General features: G+C 47.4%; 1 protein-coding gene across 1 annotated transcript in view; it reads left to right on the top strand.

The window, feature by feature from the left end:
- The window catches only part of LINGO1 (leucine rich repeat and Ig domain containing 1), a 750,774-nt gene that overhangs the window by 498,772 nt on the left and 224,210 nt on the right, over window positions 1-27,792 (top strand). The window contains exon 3 of the mRNA XM_082238393.1: window positions 17,883-17,992. The gene's annotated coding sequence lies outside the window, so the exon portion shown is untranslated. The remainder of the gene's footprint in view (window positions 1-17,882; window positions 17,993-27,792) is intronic.

The raw sequence follows: 27,792 nt of genomic DNA, 5'->3' as shown, positions 1-27,792 counted from the left end.
TTGGGGTGGTTTTGGGGTGTTGCATTAAGCACTTCTTTTATTGGATCTTAAATGGCAACATTGTTTTCTTGAAATACTTGGCCCTGGGACATTATGGTGCGGGGGGCGGGGTAAGGAATCCCAGAGATACATACCAAATAGAGCAAATGTTTTCTTCCTCTCCATCCTCACAATGCTCCTTGCTGACTCCATGGTTTGTTTTCTTCCTCTTTTGCTTCTTTTTCGAGGCCCTCCTTTCTGTCTCCCTCACCTCACAGAGTCTTACACAGGACCTGGGGCTGTCTGACTCGAAAGAGCTCTATAGTCATAGCTGTCAAGTGTCCCTTATTTGAAGGGACAGTCCCTTATTCCAGCGCCATGTCCCGCTGCTGTCCCTTATTGATGGATGTCCCTTAAACGATGTCCCTTAAATTTCAAAGGAAGCAGCTCCTCTCCCTCCCTCCCTGCCGGCCAGGGAGGAGGGGGGCTCCAACTGTGTTGCTTGGCTGTGTTGCTCACCCAATAAGAAGTCTAAGAACGACTGGGAGATGGAACTTGCATGCCTTGTGGGTGGCTAGTTAATGCAAGCTGAGGGGGGTTTTGAATGCTGGACGCCATTTTGTTGCACGTGCTGCTGCAAACTGCAGTGCAAGGCCAGGCCGGGGAGCCATCTTAAGTTGAGGCTGCATAGGCCTTGTGGTGCATGTGATTCAGATTCTATTCAGTTAAACCTTTGGTTACAAAGTTGGTTGGACAGTGTTCTCGAAGCTACCAGCATGAGTTTGACCAGACTGCAGGAGGACAGGAAGACTGGAGTGCCTGGAACAGGTGAGGCTGCAGGTCCCTTATTTTGGCTGCTGGTCCCTTATTTTCAAGGCTGCTGGTCCCTTATTTTCAAATCTGTAAGTTGGCAGCTATGTCTATAGTATCATGGACGAGAAAGAGAGAGATGGAGGGGCTGGGGGTTGCGTTTTGGATCTTTTGTATACAGAGCTCGTGTCTTTCCACCCTGGTCCCTTCCCACAGTCACCATTTGAACTGTAAGCTCCTTGAGGCAGGTCACTGTGTTACAGCAGTGGGAGAATGTGCTTCAGCTCAAGGGTCACATTATCTTCTGGACAGCCTTCCAGCAGCTGAATGCCAGTGGTGGGAGGAGCCAGGGGTAAATGGGGGGGGGATAAATGGTATATTTCCACAGTAGAATGGTTTCTGCACACCCACCCACCCCATCCATTGAGCAAGGGCACATTCCAGCCAGGCAAAGACACTCAGGGAAGGTGCAAGCAGGATGGGCAAGGGGTGTGGCAGAACCAGGGGTCTGAACTGGAGAAAGTCCCAAGTGCCAGAGAGAGAAGCCTGGAGGGCTGCATTTCGTCCCTGATTCTGAGATTCCCCATCTCTCACAGCCACCTGGAGTCATCCATGGTATAATTTTGCTTTTCTGCATCTGGGACAATTTCTAGAACAGGATTGCAACACCTTATTGTTAGTCCACCTAGAATCATAGAATCATAGAATCATAGAGTTGGAAGAGACCACAAGGGCCATTGAGTCCAACCCCCTGCCAAGCAGGAAACACCATCAGAGCACTCCTGACATATGGTTGTCAAGCCTCTGCTTAAAGACCTCCAAAGTAGGAGACTCCACCACACTCCTTGGCAGCAAATTCCACTGTCAAACAGCTCTTACTGTCAGGAAGTTCTTCCTAATGTTTAGGTGGAATCTTCTTTCTTGCAGTTTGGATTCATTGCTCCGTGTCCGCTTCTCTGGAGCAGCAGAAAACAACCTTTCTCCCTCCTCTATGTGACATCCTTTTATATATTTGAACATGGCTATCATATCACCCCTTAACCTCCTCTTCTCCAGGATAAACATGCCCAGCTCCCTTAGCCGTTCCTCATAAGGCATCGTTTCCAGGCCTTTGACCATTTTGGTTGCCCTCCTCTGGACACGTTCCAGTTTGTCAGTGTCCTTCTTGAACTGTGGTGCCCAGAACTGGACACAGTACTCCAGGTGAGGTCTGACCAGAGCAGAATACAGAATACACCTGTCTTGGAATATTTTCTTTTTCTTTTTTGACTGCAAAAATAAGTTATGCAGTTTGGTTCCTCCACACTCACACCTCTTGCCAATGAATTTTTTTGCTAGTCTGCTCAGGGTGCTTCTCTTAAAAAGAAGGAACAAAACAAACCCAGAAAACACCAGCAACAGCAAAAGCAAAAGCAAAAAGCAACAGATAATGTCCAGAAGGTTATTTGGCAGAATAAGGATCTGCTCTCATCCATGTCTCCTCCATCATTCCACATGTCAGTGTCAGCTCTCAGCAATAATGCTTATCTTTTGTTACCTTGTTAACTGCTGGGCCATGTAGCAGCAGATGGGGGGGGGAGGCAAAATTCATCAAGAGGATTTCCCAATGGCCGTCTGCCTGGGGAGGCCAGCAGGACTGAAAGAGGGACATATTCACAGCCCAGTTGTGATCATTCAGGCACCTACAGTACATCCCTTGGATCTGGAAACAGAAGTAGGGGAGAGGAACCATAGGCCCTGCAGGCCACAGAATGTGGCCGTCTGGACTCCCCCCAGGCCACAGCCCTTATCCCCAGGCTATGCCCCCCCCATCAATCCTGCTCTTTCCCCCTTTTCTGCCTTCCCCTGGTGGAATCTTCTTTATTTGTTCATTTTATTCATCCCTCTCTGGCTCCCCCTTTTGCCCCACAATGACCCTGTAAGTAGGTTCAGCTGCAACTCTGTGACAGTGTCCCAGGGCTACCCAGCAAGATCCGAGGCTGAGAGAAGATTTGATGAGGGTCTCGCAGAACCTGGCCCAGGAGTCTAAGCACAGCACCCCAGCGGGTTCTTTGTCTCCAAACTGTGATGATGCCTCTTGCTTCCCTGGAAGAGGGTTTGCTTGTTTGCGTGTGAGAGACTTTTGCATGGCTGGAATGACAAGGTAAAAGTCATGTCCATTTACCTCTGGCCATGCGGCCCCCAGAAGGTAGCCTGTGAGGGAATGTGGCACTCGTTCTGAAAAGGTTTCTCCAGGCCATCCTTTTTCATGCATGGTGTGTCGGCTGCTTGTCCTCCCCTAATTTCATTGTCCCATTCATTTTCATCACAAAGGCATCTTCAATTATTCATTCGTTGCAAGCCCATTGGTTCTGCTCCCCATTCATTTAGACCCGTTCCTTACATTTGGTTTCATTCTTTTTCGGGTAGTTCTGCTGCTGCTGTTTGTAGCAGCAGAGCCGGTTCCAGCAGCTATTCCTGTCACCTGCCATATCATTTCTCCAGGATGTTGCACTCTTCCACCATGACACCCCAGGTCCACTGGCAAAATAAAATGGTGACCAGAGTCCAAACATTTACAACCATCCCACACCAAGAGACTTTGTGCCTCTCAAGAGGTGGCCGAAACTATGTCAAAAAGTAGACGAAGTCATGCCAGAGTGATGCTTGTGCCTGCCATAGTGATTCAAAATGGCACCGAATGTCCAAACAGCAACCATGTCTGGGAACCCTGGGGCCAAGTTTGCTGATCATCTCTCCAGAGGCATCCAAATCTATAGAAGCCAAACCGTTATAGTGGTGGAGCATATACTCCTGCCGCCTGGGGTGGGCACACTAGGTGCCCCCCCTCCCGAGGGGTGTGTGGTGTGGAGGAAGCCTGTTGCCCCTGACCTGGCCAGGCATGAGTATGCTGCCTTGACAGCACCCTTGCCTGGTGTCACCGAGGAGAGGCATGGCAACACTGCCACACTCCTCTCTCTGCCCCTGGGTCAGGCTGCTTGTGCCAATGGGTGGGCATTCGCATGCTGGGTGGAGCGTAGAAGGTGATGCTCTTCAGCCTCTGAACTCACCCAGCCGTGTGCACCCGGGGCAACGGCCCCCCTGGTACCCCCCACGCTACGGCATTGAACGCACAGACAACCCATTTCTCAAAATATATATTAGACAGGCTGGCAGCCATGTAATTTGCTGCCCCTAAAACACACACACACCTAAATATGCACTATCCCAGTAGTGTGAATCCCAAACTTGGTTGGGAACACTGTGCTTTTAAAAATCAAATACTTTGCCAAGAAAGGTGATTTTTTTGACTATGTTATGTAAATCAACTCCGTTCGCATGTAATTTCAATTTGTTGATTAAGTCCTGCTTTTGCTCACTGTTGGCCTGAGCACAGAAAAGTCCTGCTGAGTCTTCACACCTTAGCTACATGGGACCCTGGATCTCTTTCCGCCACCCACCTGTGAATCAAAAAGCAGCAAGCAGGAGGAAGCTAATTTGGAGCAGACCAATGGTAGGAAAGGAAGCAAACACTTGGTCTTTTATTCCCAATGTCAGTGACGCAAAAAGAAAAGAAAAGAAAAGAAAATGGAAAGGCGGATCACAGAACTCTTCATCACATCTCCTTTGAATGTAAAACTTCCTTAACAACTTGGGATAGAAAAAACCAGGGGTGAAAATGGACTGAGAACCTATAAATAAACATGGGTAACGATTTTATAATGGGACAGTTAATCAACTTCTTTCTGTTTACTTTTGGCCATTTTATGGATGTCCTTTATGAATCCCCAGCAGGCATTGGGCAGAAGCGAGGGGGGGCACAAATAGGACCAGGAGAAGCCCTTCTTTTTGAGTTTTCCTGTTCCAGCCTTCCAAGACAGCTGAGCAGTGGGTGGTGCAAGCAGTCTGGGAAACTGATTAAAACTTAGAAACCGGGCCAGGCGGGGGGGGGCGATCTAAAATTAAGAGTTCTTATTTATAGTTGATGCACCACTTGTCTTTTGACTTCCCTGCTGCAAATGGACCAGAGCCCCGGTGGGCTAATGGCTTTATTAAAGGCTGGGCGTATAAACAGCCCCTCACTTTTCTTGGGTTCCATCACTCCATAAGTGAGGGAACTGCCATAGGCATGTTGGCTGAGTGGAAATTTCATTTTCTCTATTTATTTGGAGCTATTTTGTTAACCTTCCCAATGTTACTCAGTGATCTTCATGTGGCCAAGTGGGGATTTGAACACTTGTCTCCCAGGTCGTAGCCCAACGCTCAAGCCACTACACTATGCTTGCCCCCCACTTGTGAAAAACCTACTAGTAAATGCAAATAAACAATTACTAATAATAATAATAATGATGATGATGATTATGAATAGTCCTTATAGGATCATAGGATTGTAGAGTTGGAAGTGATCCCAAGGGTCATCTAGGAATAGAAAGATGCAGTCTCTGCTTTAGAGTCCAAGACGCCACAGGGCCTTTGCAGAACCACTAGTGATTTCTCAGCCAACTGTGCTGTCCCAATGAGGCCCATGAAATCCAATATGATGTAGTGGATAAAGCAGGGATGGCCAACCACCGGCCCTGGTACCAGATAAAAGGTAAAGGTACCCCTGCCCGTACGGGCCAGTCTTGACAGACTCTGGGGTTTGTGCGCCCATCTCACATCTATTGGCCGGGGGCCAGCGCTGTCCGGAGACACTTCCGGGTCACGTGGCCAGCGTGACAAGCTGCATCTGGCGAGCCAGCGCAGCACACGGAACGCCGTTTACCTTCCCGCTGGTAAGCGGTACCTATTTATCTACTTGCACCCGGGGGTGCTTTCGAACTGCTAGGTTGGCAGGCGCTGGGACCGAGCAGCGGGAGCGCACCCCACCGCGGGGATTCGAACCGCCGACCTTTCGATCGGCAAGCCCTAGGCGCTGATAAGCCACCTTAAGGTACCAGATAAGCCACCCCAAAAAACAGCCCTTCCCAAGACCCATACATTTTGCTGGTGATGGTATTGTAAAAATGGCATTCAATACAGGCGGCAAGATAGAGAAGTTTAAACTACTTCACCCTGTTCAGGGTCCCCATAGGGAGGTCAACTGAGCACTCACCTGAGTTTTGCAGAGACATAATGAACCTTCCTTTTCAGCTGTGTTCTTTGTGAGGGTGGGCAAGACTATGAGGTGGCCACACAACAGAGGTGTGGGGCCCCCAATGGTTAGCCTCAGGCCAAAAAAAGGCTGGCCACCTCTGGGAAAAGGAAACAAGGGTTCGAATCTCATTTTGAACAGGGAGAAATGTAAAGTATTGCACTTGGGCAAAAAAAATGAGAGGCACAAATACAAGATGGGTGACACCTGGCTTGAGAGCAGTACATGTGAAAAGGATCTAGGAGTCTTGGTTGACCACAAACTTGACATGAGCCAACAGTGTGACGCGGCAGCTAAAAAAGCCAATGCAGTTCTGGGCTGCATCAATAGGAGTATAGCATCTAGATCAAGGGAAGTAATAGTGCCACTGTATTCTGCTCTGGTCAGACCTCACCTGGAGTACTGTGTCCAGTTCTGGGCACCACAATTCAAGAAGGACACTGACAAACTGGAACGTGTCCAGAGGAGGGCAACCAAAATGGTCAAAGGCCTGGAAACGATGCCTTATGAGGAACGGCTAAGGGAGCTGGGCATGTTTAGCCTGGAGAAGAGGAGGTTAAGGGGTGATATGATAGCCATGTTCAAATATATAAAAGGATGTCATATAGAGGAGGGAGAAAGGTTGTTTTCTGCTGCTCCAGAGAAGCGGACACGGAGCAATGGATCCAAACTACAAGAAAGAAGATTCCACCTAAACGTTAGGAAGAACTTCCTGACAGTAAGAGCTGTTTGACAGTGGAATTTGCTGCCAAGGAGTGTGGTGGAGTCTCCTACTTTGGAGGTCTTTAAGCAGAGGCTTGACAACCATATGTCAGGAGTGCTCTGATGGTGTTTCCTGCTTGGCAGGGGGTTGGACTCAATGGCCCTTGTGATCTATTCCAACTCTATGATTCTTCCATGAAACTCATAGAGGGACCTCAGCCTAGCCTGCCTCACAGGACTGTTGTTTATGTCGGGAGTGAGCATGGCAAGGTTGAGCTGAAGGAATGGGTTTCTGTGCAGTCAGTTTAAAACTGACTCAACCCCCCCTTTTCTTCTTAGCATTTCTAAAGTGCTTTAACTTGAGCTGTTGAGCAAATGCATAACAAGAACACAGCTGCATAAACAAGGCTGTCTCCTTTATCAGTCTGTGACGATAAGGATGGCCTTGTCCACTCCATAGTGGAACAGGGATGACACTCTAGGTCTTATCTTACCACAACCCTGACACACAGACCTAAGTCCGGGAACAAAGCCAGGGTGTGTTCTCGGAGATGATGACCTCTTCCTCCAAGATAAGAGTAGGAAGAGGAAGATCCTTTTATGGTCAAGAATACCAGAGCAGGAACATATGTGATTTCAACCTGCGTACATAGCCTGACGTGGTTGGATTCCTTGGGAAGGAGGGAGAGGGTGCCTGGAAGATATATATACTGCATGAAACTTCTCATTTCTTTGGACTTGCTGTGGACTCACCATGCAAGTGCCTTCTGCAGAATAAACTCTTTCTTTGAACCAACCTCGGTGTCATTTGACTTCCTTCCTCCTATCCCAGAGCAACGCAGACCCAATCAGTGAACTCCAATAAGGCTACAGAGCCATTGTGGGGAAAGGTGAGGTCTGAGGAGAGAGCTGAAGACAGAGTGGTGGCAGCCCACAGCTGCTCTCAAAGAGAGGCCAGACCATAATGGAGAGCGAAATAGAATGCTTAGAGAGTCATTTGACGGCGCAACTCCAACGCTACAATTTTGTGATTCTATGACTATAAAAACTAAACCAAAGCAAACCAAGGCTAGCATGGAATATTGCACTCAGAATTATTATTATTATTATTATTATTATTATTATTGACAAAGCTAGTTTTCAGGATATTTGTGATGAGATGCAGACAGGTAAAAGGGATGCGAGTGGTGCTGTAAGTTAAACCATAGAGCCTAGGACTTGCCAATCAGAAGGTTGGCGGTTCGAATCCCCGCAACAGGGTCAGCTCCCGTTGCTCGGTCCCTGCTCCTGCCAACCTAGCAGTTCGAAAGCACATCAAAGTGCAAGTAGATAAATAGGTACTGCTCCGGCGGGAAGGTAAACGGCATTTCCATGTGCTGCTCTGGTTCGCCAGAAGCGGCTTAGTCATGCTGGCCACATGACCCAGAAGCTGTACCCCGACTCCCTCGGCCAGTAAAGCGAGATGAGCGCCGCAACCCCAGAGTTGGCCACAACTGGACCTAATGGTCAGGGGTCCCTTTACCTTTACCAACAGGTAAATGGAGAGTACCATAATAAGAAATGGTAATAAATGGTGTGGTGCACCTCACTTGCAAAATATCTCTGGGGCACAAGCCTGGGCAATGTGCCTGGAAGTCCTGGGCTGCCTGGATGACAAGACCCGCCTCTCGTCTTCGCTGATGGGGTCCAAAGGAAAGAAGAGCAATACGTTTGGCTGCAGGAAGGAGATGTACAAGCAGGAGTCTAGGAAAGGGGGGGGTAAGGGTCTGCCCCGGGTGCCACCATGGAGTGGGGTTACTAATTATCAAGGAACAATTACTGCCCTACTAGGGTGGTTCATAAAAAACACTTTTTTTAAAAAAAAAGCCTGCTCCAAAGGTCTTATCTTACTACACTAGGGATTATATAGCTATATGTGAATTTTCATGCATATCAGTTAATATCTTGACCCTCCTCCACAAAAATAGCTGTTTACTTGGCCGTTTCCCTATGTCGTGAAGGCTGAAATTTCAGTTCAGTGGAGCAGAGTCAAAAAAAGTTTTTTATGCCCCGTCCTACTGCCCCACCCTCCGCGTGGCTTCCCAGGTCCTAAGGGAAGAAAATGAGACGCCACCGAGTAGACGAGGCCTGGCCTTGCCTTCGCCCCGCCCCCTGCACACAGCCGATTGGCCAGCTGGGTTGGGGGCGGGGCCAAGGCAAGGCCTAGTCTCCTCGGCCTCCTTTTCTTCTCCTAGGCCGGCTGCTGAGGAGGCCTGCCCAGGCCGCGGCCTGTCCTGCGCACCCCCTTCGGGCCCAAACCCCCCTCCGGAAAACCTTCGCTGCCCCCCAAAGTGGCGCGTGCGGGACAGTGGCAGCGCTGCCGCCCCGTTTTGCCCGCCTGTGGCGCCGGGAGGAGCAGCTCGGCCTCCCCTGCGTGAAGCCGGGACCCCCCCCCCCCAAGCAGTTGTGGAATTAAAAGAAGAGGAGAAAAAGCAGCGAAGCTGTTCTGTGGCTCATGGACCAGTTAGGCTCTATTAATGAAGTTCACACTTTTGAGAACCAGTCTGATGCTTTTGCAGAAAAATATTCCCAGACACAAGACTTTTATATTTTTATTTCTTAAGCCCTTTCAGTCTCAAGGCTAAGTACAGCAAACTGTACATTCCCAAGGCTGGATTTTATTTACTTTTGTGTGCTGGTGTATCCGTGTCTCCCTTGTATCTATTGGGGTCTATTCTCTTGCCTTTCCTTTGATGCTACTGATTACTTCTGCTGTTTTAATTTTAGAGAAAGTGTTTAATTTAAAAAGGACCTGAACTATAGAATAACAGTGGTAACAATACATTGAAGACAAGTAAATCTTTTGGGGAGGGTGGTCCCAGAGCCCTAGCGCCCCCACCCCAAAGAGGATCAAATGGGCGGACTTTGGCCCTCTTGTCCTCCCCTCCCCCAAGGTCTTCCTCTCTATCTGCGCTGGATCCCTGCCTCTTACGCTACGTAGTCTTTAAGTTGTTCCTGTGCGCGCCTGACAAATCTGCCCCATTGTCAAAATTTATTTTCCCCACCGCCTCCAGTCTCCGTTGTTGTGTGTCCTGGCTGAGGGGAGAAAAAACAAAAGATGGATGGCCATCGGTCAGGGATGGTCTAGTTGAGTTCCTTCATTGCCCCAGGGGTTTGGCTAGATGACCCTCAGGGGTCCCTTCCAACTCTACAATTCTCTGGATGCAAGGGGTGCATAGGATTGCAGCCCATCTTATGCACCGTCGGCTCGGGAATAAGGCCCACTGATCATGATGAGACTAGATTGCTGCTGTACAGTCCTGCTTTTTAAATAAACCTTTTCCTTTTCAGATAATACAGAGCACAGTGAAATCACAATAAATAAAACCTCCCCCTCCGTAGTTTCAAGCACTGCTCCAGGTTCCACATAACATCTGTACTGCATTGTTTACTGCAACAGCACCTGCCCTTTGGAACTCCCCGCCTATTGCAACAAAGAACGTGCCTTTGCTAGACTCTTTTCAGGCACCTGCTAAAAGCATTATTCTTTAGGTAAGCATACCTAGATGCTTAGGAAGTAGAAGTAATTTTAATCTTAATATTTTAGCTTTTGTATGTTTTAAAGTAGGATTGTTAATTTTTCTTGATTTTACTGCTGTGGTTTTTTTTCTTTTTTCTTTTGGTAAAGCACTTTGCAGGTTTTTTAAAATGCATTTTATTAAATAAATAAACAATAAATATAAATAAAATAACACAAGCCAAAACACAATCCATCCTGTAGATTTAAGTATCTGTCCATAGTCGCCTACTTGTTATCAGAGGCCCAGAATCCACATTCCTTTGTAAGAAAACATGAAATAATGTAAAACCATTTTTGCAGGCATTTTTTTTTTTTTAAAATCAATGTGTATGTGTGTGGGGGGGGGGACAAGAAATTTTCCGCACCAGGTACCACCTGACCTTCCTCTGTGTACAAGCAGCCATCCCACTGTCTTAGGGACTCCGCTCTGGATTTGTATAGGGTTTATTTAAGGAGTAATGCCTTTTCTTCTGCCGAAAATATCCCACAAGGCAGCAGAGGTTTAAGACCAGAGTTTTCCTTCTCCTAGAGGGCTACTTTCCAGGTGGATGAGTCCCACCTGCCCCTCACTTCCCTCTGCAGGACATGCAGAAACCCCCGTTGGACCCACTACTGGTCTGATCCGCTCCATCCGCCAGAGCCTGTCTTCACATGCAGGGGAAATACGCTCTGGATTTCTGCAGGGTTTACTCTTTAGCCTTTTCTTCTCCGGAAGATGTCCTGCAAGGCAGTGGCTACTGATTTTTCCTCAGGGTTTACTCCCAGAGCCTTTCTTATGAATGAGTGTAGCCGCAAGGCAGTGGAGGTTTAGAACAAGAGTTTTCCCTCTCCAAAATCGGCCACCTTCCCAGGATGATGCAGAAACATAAACCTATGACTGAAACCACGAGAGGCTCAAGGAGTACCGGGGGGGGGGGGCTGGGGGGCTCTGATTACATCAAGAAAAATGTTCAGCCAATTAGATGTAACTCACCTCAAATTTCTTGAGAAACTTGTGGAAGAGAGAAATGTATTTTTGTTTATGTATTCAATAAAAACAATTTTCTCTATATTACTCCACCATAATGAATTTGAATAGATTTGTGGAATCCTGTGTTGAAGCCCTCTGAGTTGGTGGCCATTGTGGCTTTTTGTGGGCGCTGTCTCCATAGTTTAACTATACACTGTGCGAATAATTATCTTTTGTCTGTCTGTCCTGAATTTTCCAAATTTCAACATCATTGAATTTTCCTGGGTTTGAATATCATGAGAAAGAGACTTTCTCTCTCTCCTCAATGTATAATCTTTTGCACCTCTATCACGTCCCCTCCTTATTTTCCTACTATGATAGCACAGGGCATTTTGACTGGCTGGCTCAGGATATTCTGGGGTATTAAGGACAAAGAGATAGGGTGAAGACAGGGCTGTGGAAGGCTTTGAAAATAACAGCACAGAACTGGTGCTTTAGTCATCTTTGTGCTAAAAATGACATTTTTGTAACACCAAGACTAGATGGTGCGGTGTGTGCCTTAATGCAACACAGCATTGCTATATAATCAAGATGTCACAGCATCATAATGTTGCTGGCTGAGAGCTCTCTCTCTCTCTCTCTCTCTCTCTCTCTCTCTCTCTCACACACACACAGCGCCATTTCATGATGGTGAAAGAATGACAAGGAAAGCCATGCGTTTGGTTTGTTTTCCCCATAATGCTAATTCAATTATTTCTGCTTCGATGAATGAAGAATTTGTTTAAAGAAGTACCAGTGATCCCGCCCGCCTTATCATGTTTCCAGGCGGGCTTTGGATCTTCAGCAGCAATAGAAAGGCGCTGCATTGATGCTCAGACACACTACATAGCTCCACCTATTCCAGGGCTAAGCACTGAAAACAGGTTCCAGAATTAAGCCCTGAGAAGGCCATAGATGACCTGAAATTCCTTCATGGAACTTTTTAACCCCCAAGTGAAGGCTTTGGGAAAGCAAAAAGTTTCATGAAATTGACTCCCGTTCTCTCTGTTGCCACCCATACTTGCTTTATGGTGCAGGCAGCAGCAGTTCCACTTCTAGAAGTCCTGTTGCTTGGTGAAGAAGACTTTTCTTTCTTTCTTTCTTTCTTTCTTTCTTTCTTTCTTTCTTTCTTTCTTTCTTTCTTTCTCTCTTTCTTTCTCTCTCTCTCTCTCTCTCTCTCTCTCTCCTTCCTTCCTTCCTTCCTTCCTTCCTTCCTTCCTTCCTTCCTTGAAAGGCTCCAGAGTCAGGGGCGTAGGAAGGGGGGTGCGGCCCACCTCGGGTGTCATCCTTGAGGGGTGTGACAAAATGGAACACCATGGGGGCCTGGCCTGCAGCGTGCCTGAGCCACGCATCTCTCCTGGGAGTAACGTGGTGGCTTGGGGCCCCGCACTGCCCGAAACGGCAGCATGGGGCTTCTGTCTGCCAGGCAGACTCCATGGGCAGCTGACCCCCCGCGCCGCCCCCTGGGGTGGACCTGTGCCCAGATTGCCGCGGCACCCCTGTGGGAGGATCGCCCCACCCCCGCCGCTCCGGATGCCAGAGCAGCTAGCTACACCCCTGTCCAGAGTGAAGGCACAATGCATTGCCATCTCTCTGACTTGGTTTCATGACACTTAGTTTACTGCCCTTGCTCTCACTTGACTTCATGACAATTCCATGATGCATCCAGAGTGAAGGCAATACTCCCTGCTTTTACTTGGGATATTTTCAAGTAAAAGAAAGGAAGAAGGGCTCCTTCTTCAGGGCTCCAGCAGGGCTCCTGATGCTATGCTTGCATGATACTGCCCTCTCTGCCAACATGCCCCTCCTCCTCCCCATAAGCAGTAGTGACTCACCTGATGGGAGGTCAGGAAAGTGCCTCCATCTCCCATGACAGGGGTGCACAACCTGTGGCCCTCAAGATGTTTCTGGACTACACCTCCTATTAGCCACAGCCAGCCTAGCTGTGATGGCCTGGGATTGAGATTCGGAGGCTGAATCTGAGGGATCCCAGCCTGCCCAGGATTCCCCACTTCCAGAACCAGCTGAGCCGGGGCTGGGGCATGAGCCCGAAGGGTCCTCGCCTGTGCTGGATCCTCAGGTGCAGGCACCAGCTGAGTCTGCTCTGGCTCCTGAGGTGATGGAGGACCCATTGCCTGCAGGTGCTCCACTCTCAGCCCCATCAGGGGAGACTGAGGTTGCCTCTGGGTCCAGTAACCCTCCAACTTCTCCCGAGCTGCAGAGGCTCAGGGCAGAGAGGCAGAGGGAACCAAGTTCGCGCAGGAGGAGCGCTCACCTCCAGGCCAGGAGAGGCGAGTCACCTGAGGATCAGGGCCGCCCTGTGCCTCGGGGCAGATAAAAGCCAGCCAGCCTCAGTCCCAAGTTGCGGGAGCAATTTTGTTGGTTGTCAGTTCCTGCCTGAACCCTGTCCTGCTGTCCTGCCGGAGCTCCTGACCTCACCCGCCTACCTGCCCTGCATCCAGCTTCAACTTCTTTGGACTGTCTCCTTACTGCACCTTTGACCTCGGACTGGACTTGGACCTCGCCTCTTGGTTAGCCCACGGGACCAGCACAATAGCCATTGATGGGTGGGAGGTGTAGTCCAGAAACATCTGGAGGGCCACAGGTGGTGCACCCTTGCCCCATGTCATCAACAACTGGGAAAAAAGGCCACCAGGAACTGAATGTGTGCTCACTGCCACTCTAAATCTTGCTCGTTTTGTTCATGCCCCTCCAAAATTGCCCCAATGCCAACCTGACTTTCTGTCATGCAAAGATGCACCAAATTTGTGTGTGTGTGTGTGTGTGCATGCAGATGCATTGGGGCTGGGTGGGGGTTTCAGCTCTGCTCTAGATAAGACCTTCTCCAGACTGAGCCATGGCTTTGGTGGCGATGTGCTGTGGGTATAACCTCACTTGGCGTTTATGTCTGTGCCATGAGATTTCATTCATTAATGCTTTGTGAAGTCTGCTGTGATTGTTGAATGGGGATTGCTATGTAGAGAATGATTAGAGGGCTGGAGAACCCTGCTTGCTGCAGGAGAGAGAATTCATCTCCGTCTTTTTAGTTTACCGGATAAGAAGGTGAAGAGGTGACTTAATGATGCCTCATCAGGGCCTTCCCAGGGAAGAAGACTATTGGGGACTAAAGAGCAATTTCACCCAGAAGAGTGGAGAGAGGCAGAACAGAAGCTGAGATCAGCATGGCACTGACGTCTCTTGACAAATTCAAGGAAGGAAGGAAGGGCTAAGGATGATTCATCGTTTTGGAACACTTTCCCATGCCTGGGATGGGCTGGCAAGGTTTATTTTCCTCTCTTTTACATTGCAGTTCTCAGCCTTCTAAAGATGTAATTCATGGATTGGACTGAGGGCATAATAAGTGATGAACATTGCACCAGGAGTTTCTGGTGCAGGCGGCAATAGAATCGTGGAATCGTAGAGTTGGGAATGACCCCAAGAGTCATCTAGTCCAACCCCCTGCAATCCAGGAATCTCAGCTAAAGTCTCCATGACAGATGGCCATCCAGCCTCTGCTTAAAAGCCTCCAAATGACTGTTAGCTCCTTCTCCCTTAGTCTCAGTATTACCTTGTGCAATTCAACAGGGAGTTTGGGGACAAAAGCAGAAGTAGTTGGCTCTGCCTGTCATTGGCTCTGGCCCCACCCCGTTGGACTCCCTGCCTCCCACCCTACCAGTCCAAATGGGCACCAGCCAACACTCCATGGCACTTTACAAAAAAATGAGAGGATACATCTCTGCCCTGAGGGACAAGAGAGACATGAGAGAGAAGCAGAGGCAGAAGAGAATCTACTGCTGCTGACCTCTTGGGCATATCCTCAGAACCCAATATGGCAAAGAAAAAACCCCATTGATTGTTAGTATCATATTTTTATTGTATTGTATGTTGAAAACTTTCAATAAAAAATCAGATAAAATGAAAGAAACTCACTAAGCCTGGGTTCTCTTTCTTTGTCTTTCTGGACTGTATTTTGAAATATTAGACCCTTAGTCAGAAATTGAAATAAGCCAATGGAATTGCTCATTGCTAGGTCTGGAACTTTTTGTCAGCTGTGTATAAAGTCTCCAAGCAGATGCCATCTGCCTGGGAACTGGAGTTGGCGTATTCTCTTGGTGCCAAGAAGGTTCATTCAAGCTGTGTTTCCATTTATACCCTCCCTCTCCCTCTTCTTCTTCACTTTCAATACATATTTGATTATATAAAGGCTTTGGTTGACATTGGTAAGTACACTTGCAATGGTGGTTCTCTTGTGTTCTTTCAAATACAGCGGAATAAGTTTTTTAAAAGCTTATGAAGTCTTTGCCCCTCGTCCCAGTTACTCAATTTTCAGGCTACAAAGCCAGGAGCAAAAGCCTCCTTGATATCTGTGTTATAAGGAGCAATTGTTCAGACCAGGCTGCAATCTGGAGGCATCTTACCGCCTTACTAAGGCTAAGAAGGTCAGGTTCTGGTGAATAGCTGTGTGCATGATCACCAGGGAATCCTCATGCACACTGCCTTTTGTTGAATGAAGAAAGATGGCATATAAATTAATAATAAAATAAATAAATATATGAAATATATAAAAAATGGTACATATGAAGTATAGTATGGATATCAAAGAAGCCTTTATAGCTGTTGCTGAAATTCTCCCCATTGGACAGGTTTCTCTGCACCATAGCAGGGATGGAGAAACTGTGACGCTCCAGGACTCACTGGGCATAATAAGTGATGAACATTGCACCAGGAGTTTCTGGTGCAGGCAGCAATAGAATCGTGGAATCGTAGAGTAATGGCTCCCTGGCCATTACTCGTGTTGCCTGAGGCTGATGGCAGTTGGAGACGAACAACTTCTGGGTTCCCCACTCCTGCACTATAGGGAAGATCCGTATACTGACCCATTGCTTCATTGAGCTGGCTGGCCCTTGCCCACACTGGCTGGCAGCACATCTCCAGGGGTTCAGGCAAGGGATTTTCCCAGTTACTTCCAGAGAAGCTAGCATTTGATCCTTTTGCATGTACAGTCATACCTTGGGTTACAGACGCTTCACGTTGCGCGATTTCGGGTTGTGCACTGCGCCGAACCTGGAAGTACCAGAACAGGTTAATTCTGTGTTTCGGCACTTGCACATGTGCAGAAGCGCTGAATCAGGACCCACGCATGTGCAGAGGGTTGCAAACACTGCGGGTTACGAACGTGCTTCCTGCACGGATCACGTTTGCAACCTGAGCGTCCACTGTATACAAATATATACTGTTGGTATGAAATAAGAAGAAACAGAGTTTACTTAATCTTTTAGTTCCTCTTGTTTATTGGAATGTTGTCATCTGTGCCTACATGGGCATTCATTAAACATTCCTAAAATAAATGCAATCTTGTTTAATATATATGGATATTTTTATGCTGAAAATTCCTTCCATGGTTCCCCACCACCACCACCATTGCCCATCAATTAACACACAAATAGAGACTGAATCTGAGAAGCATTCAAGAGATGTTTTTAAAGTGAAATTCTTACGGATAGGGTGCAGGGCTTCTGTTGTGCTTACCTTATCTTTAAGGTGGTGAAAGGATTTTGTGAATGTCCTTCCTTTCATTCTACAAATCATCTGATGCAGCCCCAAGTGCCCTCACTTCTTGGAATTCTTCAGACGGGCTTTCAAGTGTGGGAAGCCCATTATGGTCCTGTCAGCTGCACTCCTGATCAGCAAACACACTGATCTCAGGCACTTGGTAGACAACCTTCATGGCCCCTGTCAAAGTCCAGGGGAAGATGTCCCAATGCAAATCCTCTCATGGAGCTTTTTTTAAATCAGGAAGTGGGGGAGAAATGTTTAATGGAAAGAACACACAGCTGTGAGCCACCTCATGGTGAGAAGGTAAGCTCAGCCATGTACCCACTGATATTATAAAGAAACAATCTCTGCATAAAAGAATTTACAGAACAATGCAAAAGTGAAGTGCTGGGTGAGATGTCGCTTCTGCTGGTCAACATGCTGGTGGGGATTTCAGTGTGCCAACTCAAGCCTGGTGAAGTTGATGGGCCCCATTCTGGAGGGGACTATGGATTCAGCAGATCCAATATTTCCTCTGACACATAGTGTTCTGTTTTGGGGGCTATTGCCAGCAGAAACAACACAAGTGATATATATTTTGGGGCTCTCAATACAGGAGTACAACAAGGTGCTGTTCCATCCTAACATCCTCCATCCAGTGAATCTGGGGGTTAGGATTTCTCTGCTAATCATTCCACTGCATTGCAATTTTCTCAGCCTCTTTCCACCAATGATTCTGCTATTGACTTTGCTTCAATTGCTTTCATTCCATGCAGCTTTAATCACAGCTTTCCAACTCAAGAGTGATCCAAGAAGAGAGCCAGTGTGGTGTAGTGGTTAAGAGCGGTAGTCACGTAATCTGGGAAACCGGGTTCGTGTCTCCGCTCCTCCACATGCAGCTGCTGGGTGACCTTGGGCCAGTCACACTTCTGTGAAGTCTCTCAGCCCCACTCACCTCACAGAGTGTTTGTTGTGGGGGAGGAAGGGAAAGGAGAATGTTAGCCACTTTGAGACTCCTGAAGGGGAGTGAAAGGCGGGATATCAAATCCAAATCCAAACTTGCAGTTTTATTTTGTTTGGGTGGAGAAATGCCATCTTCGAGAACGCTTGCATTAAAATTGCTGCTACCTCCCTTGTCTACTTCATTGCAGCTGTAATCTCTTAAAATTCTAATTGTGATGACATTTTCTCCTCAGCACATGATTGGAAAGCAAAGGAGAGGATCACACCCACTGTGGATCACACCCACTGAGGATCTGCACCCCTAGAAGCCAATCAGCTTGCATCCTGACACGATCTTCCTTGGGTAAGTGGGGGTTCTTCTCTTAGCACATGACACTAGATGAAACATGGAAAGCTCCACTGTATGTTACCTCGTTCATGGTGTGGACTTGTCTGCATTAATCAAAGCGAGGGCATTGTATCTGTTCTAGGCAAATGTGGTACCTGCCAGGTGGACTCCATCTCCCCTCAGCCTTGGCCATTGAGCCGGGGGTGGTGAGAGCTGCATTTCACCAGTACCTGATGGACTTCACGTTGGCTACCCCTAATCCAGGCTTGGGTCATTTACTTTGGTTTTACTAGACAGAGCCAGGTGCAAAACAGTGGCTGAAGTGGGCATCCTTTCTGTTGTGTGTTTCATATGTGTTCACGATGGTATTGAGGCAATTATGTGTGTCCCACTTTCAGTACAGTGGATTCAGGGTGGTCTTCCTGCTTCATTTCCAATCAGAGCATATATATCCCAGAACTTTCTCTAACTTTTCATGCCCCAAATGTTCTAGTTTGGGGTGTTTGTGTTGCCCCATTTTTGTTGTGCTATATTGCAAAAGTGACCCTTCAAACAGCAATAGAATCATAGAATCATAGAATCATAGAGTTGGAAGAGACCACAAGGGCCATCGAGTCCAACCCCCTGCCAAGCAGGAAACACCATCAGAGCACTCCTGACATATGGTTGTCAAGCCTCTGCTTAAAGACCTCCAAAGTAGGAGACTCCGCCACACTCCTTGGCAGCAAATTCCACTGTCGAACAGCTCTTACTGTCAGGAAGTTCTTCCTAATGTTTAGGTGGAATCTTCTTTCTTGTAGTTTGGATCCATTGCTCCGTGTCCGCTTCTCTGGAGCAGCAGAAAACAACCTTTCTCCCTCCTCTAGGTGACATCCTTTTATATATTTGAACATGGCTATCATATCACCCCTTAACCTCCTCTTCTCCAGGCTAAACATGCCCAGCTCCCTTAGCCGTTCCTCATAAGGCATCGTTTCCAGGCCTTTGACCATTTTGGTTGCCCTCCTCTGGACACGTTCCAGTTTGTCAGTGTCCTTCTTGAATTGTGGTGCCCAGAACTGGACACAGTACTCCAGGTGTGGTCTGACTCAACAACATTGTAGAAGTATTGCATAACAACTAATAAATCAGAATGATGTGTGGATGGTCCAGGGGATGGACCATAAATTCATGGCCATTACATCTATGACTTGTTGCAGAATACAGCTGCAAAAGAACACCACCAGTTTTGAGGCTCTCTGAGCAGATGTACCTCTGCCCATAGGCTTAGCCCAGGAATAGGCAATCGGTACGAGAACCAAGCTCACAAGCCTTTTCAAACAAATATCACTTCTGGTTCCCACCCACCTGCACCTGGTTATGCAAGACTTTGACTAGGGGTGGTTTCTCAATGTCTGAGAAATGGAAAAGGGGAGTGAAGTGCACTTTAAAAGACATTTTGTTGTGTTGTTGTTGTTTTTATTTTGATTATGTATTTTGTGGTTTTATATTCTGATTTTATTCTGTGAACCACCCTGAGACCTCCAAGTATAAGGCAGTATCTAATTTCAATTAAAAATAAATAAATAAATAAATAAATAAATAAATAAATAAATAAATACTTTTGAACTGTACCACAGGCTGTTTGCCTGGTCATATTATTGAATGTTCCCCACAAAAAAAGTCTCTGAATGTGGTAAACAAACACATCTGGCAGATGATTATACTGAACCTCCCCCCACTCTGGTGTGTTCATTTGCCATATACAGTGGTCCCTGTATTTATGAACTTAATTCGTTCCGGAGGTCCATTCTTAACCTGAACCTGTTCTAAACTAGAGGCATGCTTTCGCTAATGGGGCCTCTTGCTGCCGCTGCACCACCGGCACACGATTTCCCTTCACATCTTGGGGCAAAGTTCCCAACTCAAGGTAACTCTTCCAGGTTAGTGGAGTTTGTAACCTAAAGCGTTTGTAACCTGAGGCGTTTGTAACTTGAGGTACCACTGTACGGGGAGTTCTTTCTGGGTAAGTGCATTCAAAATATGACCACAGTCCAGCATTCTGCTACTTCATTCTACATAATGTGGTTGTGGTCCAAATTTGTGGCAGAATGCAATGGTAGTTGACTAGTATGCATTATTCTGGAGCAGATTCCCCCAGGTTCTGGAGGACTACAACTCCCCCCGTCCCATGCCATTGGCAGGGCTGGTTGCAGGTGATGTGGGTTGTAGTCTAGCAATGTCTGGGGACCCAATGGGAGGAGATGCTGTTTTCAAGCAAAGACAGGGAAGACCATTGTCAAATGCTTCCCTGCACTGAAAACATGTAGAAAACTAGCTCACTAGAGGGATGTTGAGGCAACAACTTTTCAGTGTGCTATGTCTTTGCCTGCAGGGAAATTTTAGTGGAGATTTTAATTTGATGGACATTAGGAATGTTATCACCCCACCTGGGGTCAGAAATGTACCATCTATTGGACCAGAACGTTTCATTTTCAACCCTGCAGTGATTGAGGGCAGGAATCAGAGATTCAATCTAAGTTTTTTTTTTGGGGGGGGACCTGTGGCGCTCCAGGTGTTGCTTTAGTCCCCATCACTCGCATCCACATAGCCCAGCAACTTCTGGGAGGCCACAGGTTCTCATCTTGTGATTATTGTAATGGAAGTACCGGTAGATAATGTTTGCAGGAGCTTTCCAATGAAAATTTGCAGTGGACCTTGGTTGGCTCTGGTTATGTATGTTGCCTTTTCAGCAAAGGCGGTGTTAAGCGGGTGAAGGATAGACCGTGTGTGTATTCCTCTCTCCTCTGCCAATTGAGTGTGGCTTGGCATCTCCTTGTGCCTTTCTGCAGGGGGCAATGGGAGTCGGAGGCTTCCTTTCTCAACAGGAACAACAAAGTGAGCCCTCTCACTGCTGAGCTGTGCAAGATGTCTCTGTTACAGTCACACACACACACACACACACACACACACACTTTTTTTGCTCCCAGCCTCTCTTTTCTTCTTCCAGCCTCTCTCTTCCCAGGACAGTCAAAGGAGACAAGAGCAGGTTGTGGTTTGTACAGTACATACCAAATCCTAGACTAAAATCTGTGAACTGTCAGCTTGATGCAGGTGGTGCGTGAGACAGCAAACATCAGAGCTGACTGGGCTTAGGCAATTTCTCAGCATGACAGCTCTCTGGAGGGAACAAAGGGATCTTTCAATGCAGAACAAAATTTAGTTCCTTAATGAAAAACATCAGGATGATTCAAGCATCCCCTCCACAGCAAGTTGAGGGCTAAGGCTGGGAAGTCATACTGGAGCACGACTCATCTGGTTTATGTTAGCAAAAGGTGCTATGATCTCTAGCTATGTTAGAAGCAGAGAAATGTAGTTATTAGTGTTCCCAGTGGGAGCCTCTAGGAATGTCCTGCACCAAATCTCATTCCAAAAGGTATCATTGATTCTGTCCTAGGGTCAGAGGAAAGGCAATGTCCTAGTTCTGTTCCTATTGCAGTGAAGAAGAAGAAAGCAGTATGGGGACTTTGAAGGATGAACCAGCAGAAACAACTCTCACACGTGACGTATTTTAGTCCTTGCGCCATGTTCTCCCTAGGCAGGCTTAATATGCCTCGTGTGCAAGTATAATGAGCAGGCTACTTTATGATTTGCAGCGTACATTCTATCTGTCTGGATAGGGCTGAGAGGAGAACCATCAGGGTAACGGTGGAGGAGAAATTTGGTCCCAAACTGGTTCGTGGATCAGAACGCACCTCACATTTGGGCTACACCCTTCTCCGGATTTTGTTGTGCAGTTTTGGGGCACAGAAGTGACACCCCTAAATATGTGTTGTTGTTTAAAAAAATTGGTATGAACTGTGAACAAATGGGCTGAAAAGTGCTGATAAATTAATATTTTTCATTAAAAGTGCACACAGCATGTACCGTTAAAATTCTTCACCAACATGGGATGGAGTTGATGTAGGATTGACTGCAGGGCCATCTGTACCCCGGGGGGTGCAAGGGGTGCGGTGCACCCCTGCGCTGAATTCCGGCAGGCGCCAAATGTATTCTGGGGGATGCCAAATGTATACCTACTGTAATACTGGTCCCTCTTGATCAGTGGCAGTGAAAAGCAATGGAGCGAAAGTCCCCGCCCCCTCCTCCATCGCTCTGTTACTCCGCAGTGTCAAATATTCCAAACGAGTCAGGAAACAAAAGCAGTTATTTCCATTGCGTCACTGTTACAGGTGAGCGATTTTCTTTCCCCCTTCCCAAGAAAGCTCAACAACCTTGGATTTCCCCTCCCCAAAAAAAGCTCAGGCTGGAGCTGATGGGATTTCTAGTCCAAACTTTGAACCCCCCCCCAACAAAAATTCTGGGGACGGCTAAACTAAATTTGGGGGCGCTGGGCGGATCTTTGCACCCTGGTGGTGCATATGCTAAAGACGGCCCTGATTGACTGTAGCTGAAACTGAAATGGGACAGAATGAGGCTGCTCAGTCCATCTCTGTGGTGGAACAGAGTTCCCTGTGAACCGCCCTGAGATCTGCGGATAAAGGGCAGTATACACATTTAATAAATAAAAATATGTGGTTGGGAAACCTCAGGCCCAGCAGCCAAACGTGGCCCTCTAAGCCTCTCTGTTTGGCCCTCAGGAGTCTGCCCCACCCCATCTGAAGCCACACCTCTTCTTCCCCAGGCCACACCCCTTCCTGACCCTGCTTTGCACTTTCCTTGGGTGTTTCTACCTGGCTACAGGGCATCCTTGAACTCCGATAAACCTGAACTCTACTTGCATGTCTGGATGGGGGGGGGAGGGTATGTGTGTGTCAAGAGGCCTACTGAGAAATTTACTTTCTTGTTCCACACGCTTTTGCCTGTGACCCCACCCACCAGCACCATATACTCCCCAGAAAGATGCCCATAAAGGAATGCAGCTGTCTGCTGAAAAAAATCCCCCCTCCCTCCCAGCTCTAGCAGCAGCAGTGATAGACAAAGCCATGATTAGGAACACACTTTGGTGAACCCATTCTCCCCACTTCAAAGGTGACCACATGATGCCCTCCCTCTGCCCATTTCAGGTGGGTTCAGCTGAGCAATTATGACTGGCCCAAATTCACCCAGAGAGCTTCATTCAGAAACAACAAATTCAACGTTTTCTTGAATCATAGGTGCTATACTAATAATCACACTAATGGGGGCTTTCTGACCAATCCTTCAAAGAAAATATTTTAACACTCTTCTCCCAAAACTGAGCATGCTCAATAGTGAAAGAGTGGAAACCACAAAACCAGGCAGAGGGGAGGTCTCTTGAATGCCTTAAAGGTAAAGGGAAACTGAATGTACAAAGCTGACATTTTCAAATATTGTGGGGGGTGGGGATGGGGGTAAAGCAGCGACATCCTGAACCTAAAAAGGACCCAAAACTTGGGTCACAAAGGCTGCAGCCCTAACTGCACTTACCTGAGAGTAAGCCCTGGTGAATCTAATAGGGCCTTACTTCTGAGCAGACAGTAGCAAGACTGCAGCAAGAAACACAGTTGGGAATTAGGGCTCTTTTAAGTCTCAGCCAGAGGAAAATATAATATTGGAGATTAGGGAGAAAGGAATATGAATAGATTGGGGGGAGGGGGCTGACGAGAGACCAAAAACCACAGGTAGCAAGACAAGGCACACTTTCTGGGGAGCAAGTCTCACACACAGCTACTTGGGGCGAGGACCGCAGAGGGACCAGAGTTGTGCATGTGTGTTTTTCATACAAACATAGAATTGGAAGGGACCCTGCAGGTCATCTAGCCCAACCCCCTGCCATGCTTTTTAGCTTGCATTGATCTCAAAAACCTTCAGTGCCTTTTTTTTTAGTTGGATAGGCAATTAACAGGCTTGTTTCACAAATAAGGGAGAAGGAGGGTTGCTGGCTTGGTTTGGTTTGCCTTTGTTCTAGTTTCTAGCATGTGCTTAATACCGTAGTTTCAGGCTGTGAGCCACCCTGATATCTATGGGGGGAGGGCAGTAGTAGTAGTAATAATGGTGATGGGTGATGGTGGGTGATGGCCAGCTGCTGGAATGAATGGGGTTGGTGCTAAATGGTCTGGCTTGCTTTACAACCCCTAGGGACCCTGTTGGGAGGGCGGAGAAGGAGCCCATCCCCCAAGAAGAAGAAGAAGAAGAAGAAGAAGAAGAAGAGCGATGGGTTGAGGCTTCCCTTCCCCGGGATAGAGTTGCCCGTAACATTAAACACAGGGCACGATTCCAGGGAGAGAAAGAAACCAGGGCAGCAGCTGCTGCTGCTACTCGTGGCTGGGGCTCAATGTAGCTGAACAGGACGGGCAAGGGGACCCTGCAAGTAGGGCTGCAAATCCAGCTAGGAGGCTCCATAGCCAGAGGAAGAAAGGGGGCGAGTGGGGGGCCCTCTCTTCTTCTTCTTCTTCTTCTTCTCCTTCCTTCCTTCCTTCCTTCCTTCCTCCTCCTCACACTCCGCTTCCCCCTCACAAATCACCTGCCCCCCTCTTCCCACAAGGCAGGCGAGAGAGAGAGAGAGAGAGAGAGAGAGAGAGAGAGAGAGAGAGAGAGTTGCATGCCAGCCAGGGTGCAGCTTCCATCCTGAGCCCCTGCAGGGATCGCTCTCCTCTCACAGAGGCTTGGGAAGGAAGCTGCATGCCCACCAGCCATATGGTTGGCAAGGCACAGCTGGCAGGCATGCAGGGAAAGGGGAGTTGGCCGGCAAAGCCATGCAGCTCCCCCACTCTCTGGGGTGTCCCTGAGAGGCCGGCACCCTGGCGCAAGGCACCAGTAAGCCCAATAGGAAAGACGCCTCTGCCAGTAGGTTCTTTCAAGAGATTACATCAGTAGTCCTAATATGGTTGGAGATGGTGCTCTGATGGGATTGTTTTGAATGAAAATGACGTAACTCTACTGACGAGTGAGCCAATCGTGATAGGGTTGGATTTAGCCAGGACGCTCACAGAACAGCTTTATAGAGGAACACCTCTTGATCTGCTGGTGTTCTCATGGATATATCCTTCCCATCATTTTTCATGCCCATGACACATTCTGCAGCTATAATCAGCATGATGGAGTGTGTTTGATGTGCAGGCGCCATAGGGAAGAGGACTAATGATCGCCAATCATCTTAGCACTTCATCATCAGAACATTAACAGATAGTGGGTTCCTGGTATTGTCATTCAGCCAGTGTGTGTTTGCCAATTCCAGGTCAAGCCATCCTTTTGCCATCCCGTCCCATAACTCAGACATGACTGGCAGTGAGGGGAACTGGTGGAAAGGGATGCTTGAGGAATTCATTCTTGGTAAAACTTGAAAACTGACTTGTTGCAGCTCCCAGAATGATACATGGAACAAAATGTAGTTGTCTGCATTCTGGAAATGTTGCAAAATGATTATTGGCTCAAAATGTGTATAAAACATCATTTTGGTATATGGTTATGGAATGGAATAGAATTATGAATGCATGCATGTGAAACTGACATACTGTTGGTCAGAAACAGACTGATCCATCTATAGGTGGATTGCTGCAATCCACATGTTTGTGGTCAGAAATGGAAATCAGTCAAGCAAATAGGAGTAGTATTTGTTCAACAGCTCTTGTTGTTTTGAAGTCCATGAACAATATGTAATTAGTGATGGCGGTTTGGTTTTTTTTTACTAGCTTTGAGGTTTCCTTTACATTGAAATGAAAGCAAGTTACATAAATAGTTGTGCAGCTTAAGGTACATTGAATAGTGGGCAATGAGACAAACAGTGTAACATTTGGCAGAAACAGAACTGCAGAAGAATGGAAAAAGCACTAATTGCAATTAATACAGGTTGAAATGGAAATTGCTCCCTTCCTGAGCTGCCAAGTCTTGAGAGGATCACCTGCCTGATTTCCTAGAGACAATATTTCCACTGTTCCGTTCCTTTTTCTTTCATGGGTTTGCACTTGAATGCTGGTTTATTTTGCTGGTGGCTATTAGAAACAGAATGCCGGACAGGGCTCTCCATATGTCTTTTCCGAGTTACTCCTCCCTCACTGACCACTTTGCTTTGCAGGGGTGGACAGAAGCCCATAAGTACTGCTCTTCCTGGCTCAGCTCAGTCTGGACCTGCTCTCCTTTCTTCACTAAAGCTGCTTACATGAGGACTAGGAACTTGCTGCCATTGACCTTAAAGGCCAGGATTCTCAGCATGGCTATGCACCAGATGAGGCTGAACTTTGAGCCAAATGGGGCATATTGAGATGGACACAGGTACAGGCCACCATAGACTTCTGAAGCAGGGCATGCCATTTTAAGGGGGGTGTCAAACTTAGTTTTTGCTGAAGGCTGAGTTGGATGGCTCAGAACAAGCCACTGGGCATGAAGGAGAGACTGGCATGGGGCAGGATACCCTGTGAAAAGGCCCAAACCTACCCTGACCACTGGCTATGTCTTCCCAAGAGAAAGGATGAGCTTGCAGCTTGACTCCTCTTCCTGCCTAGGTCCATCCCTCTAGCAGTGCTCCTGCCTAGCGATGCCAGAATCCACTGGCTGTTGTCAAAGAAATTTCACGTGGCAGACTATGCATAAAAGTATATTGGATTCTGCATTTTGGCCAAGGACTCTCTGATTCTCATGGTGTCAGAGACCACTCTCTCAGGTGTCTGAATAAGATGAATCTATGCAGTTTTGTTTTATTTCCACAGCTCTGTGAAAACATCGGACAGTGGTCTTTCTGCCAGGGGGAGCTCGTATATATCCCCAAAATGGGGCATTTCATGGGCAGAGAGACACTTGGGAGGGAATCAAACTTGGCTAACCAAAGATCCAAAAAGCAGAATGGGGAGGAATTGGAGGGAGGGAGGAAGCAAGTGTAAAGGGGAGAGAGCAATGACATTTCCATGCTCTCAGCAGGGTAGGCTCATATTTTGAAAGTGCTCTCTCCCCTCTCCTCTCCTGCCAGGTGCGGCAGACTTTGAAAATGCCTTCACTCACACACACACAGCCCCCCATGCCCCCCCCCCCGTCTTCCCCTCTGCAAAGGGGCAGAAGATGGGGAGCCAAGTTACTCTGAAAGGGCCCTGGGCAAAACTGCAGCCAGGCCAGGCAAAAAACGGCAAGTGAGCTGCAGGCCCGTTGCTCCTTTAAGAGCAGCTTAAATTGGGACTCCTCCTGGCAAAGGGGAAAAACATGGCAGCTGAATTGGTGATCCTGGAAATTCAGGGCAGTTGGAGAGTATAAGATCAGTGCTTTTTTAAAAAAAAACAACAACGTTTAGGGGTACTCTCATTTTCCTACTCATATTGAAAAACTGTCCCTCAATGAGGCCAAACTTAGATGTACAAAATGTTTAGGGGTATGTGTGCCCCTGTGTCCCCCCAGAAAAAAGCACTGTTTGTAATACACATCATTTACACATTCATTGACATGTAATGACTGCTGTCCTAAACAGGAGCCTCTTCCCTTTTCTTTCTTCTGAAGCATCCTTCATTGTTTCTGAGTGCATATAACTTGTCAGTTGGGAGCAGAAGTCTATATGCAAAACAGCTAATGAATTGGGTGGGATTTTCTTCTGAGTAGGCCTGTAGATTGCAGCCAGAAATGGCTTTGTAAGGCTCCATTAGCCACTTTAACTTTGCCTTTAAGGTTCCTGGAGTCTCTTTGTTGTTTGTGCTGCAAAAGACTAACAGAGCTGCCCCTCTGGAATTTCATTAACATTGAAAGGGAGCACACAGGGAAGGTAATTGATTTGTAAATATCTGCGGATGGAGGAGATATGCATGTCTGTTGGGTGCTACAATTGTGCAAAATAAAGCAATTACACCGGGAGGGAAAATACCAGTGAACGGGAGGTTGTAATTTTGCAAGGATCCTGA

Source organism: Podarcis vaucheri (assembly GCF_965113315.1).
Source record: "Podarcis vaucheri genome assembly, chromosome: 9".
NCBI classification, from domain to species: domain Eukaryota; kingdom Metazoa; phylum Chordata; class Lepidosauria; order Squamata; family Lacertidae; genus Podarcis; species Podarcis vaucheri.
The sequence above is the reverse complement of the archived record's forward strand: the minus strand, read 5'-3'. Positions and strand labels throughout refer to the sequence as shown.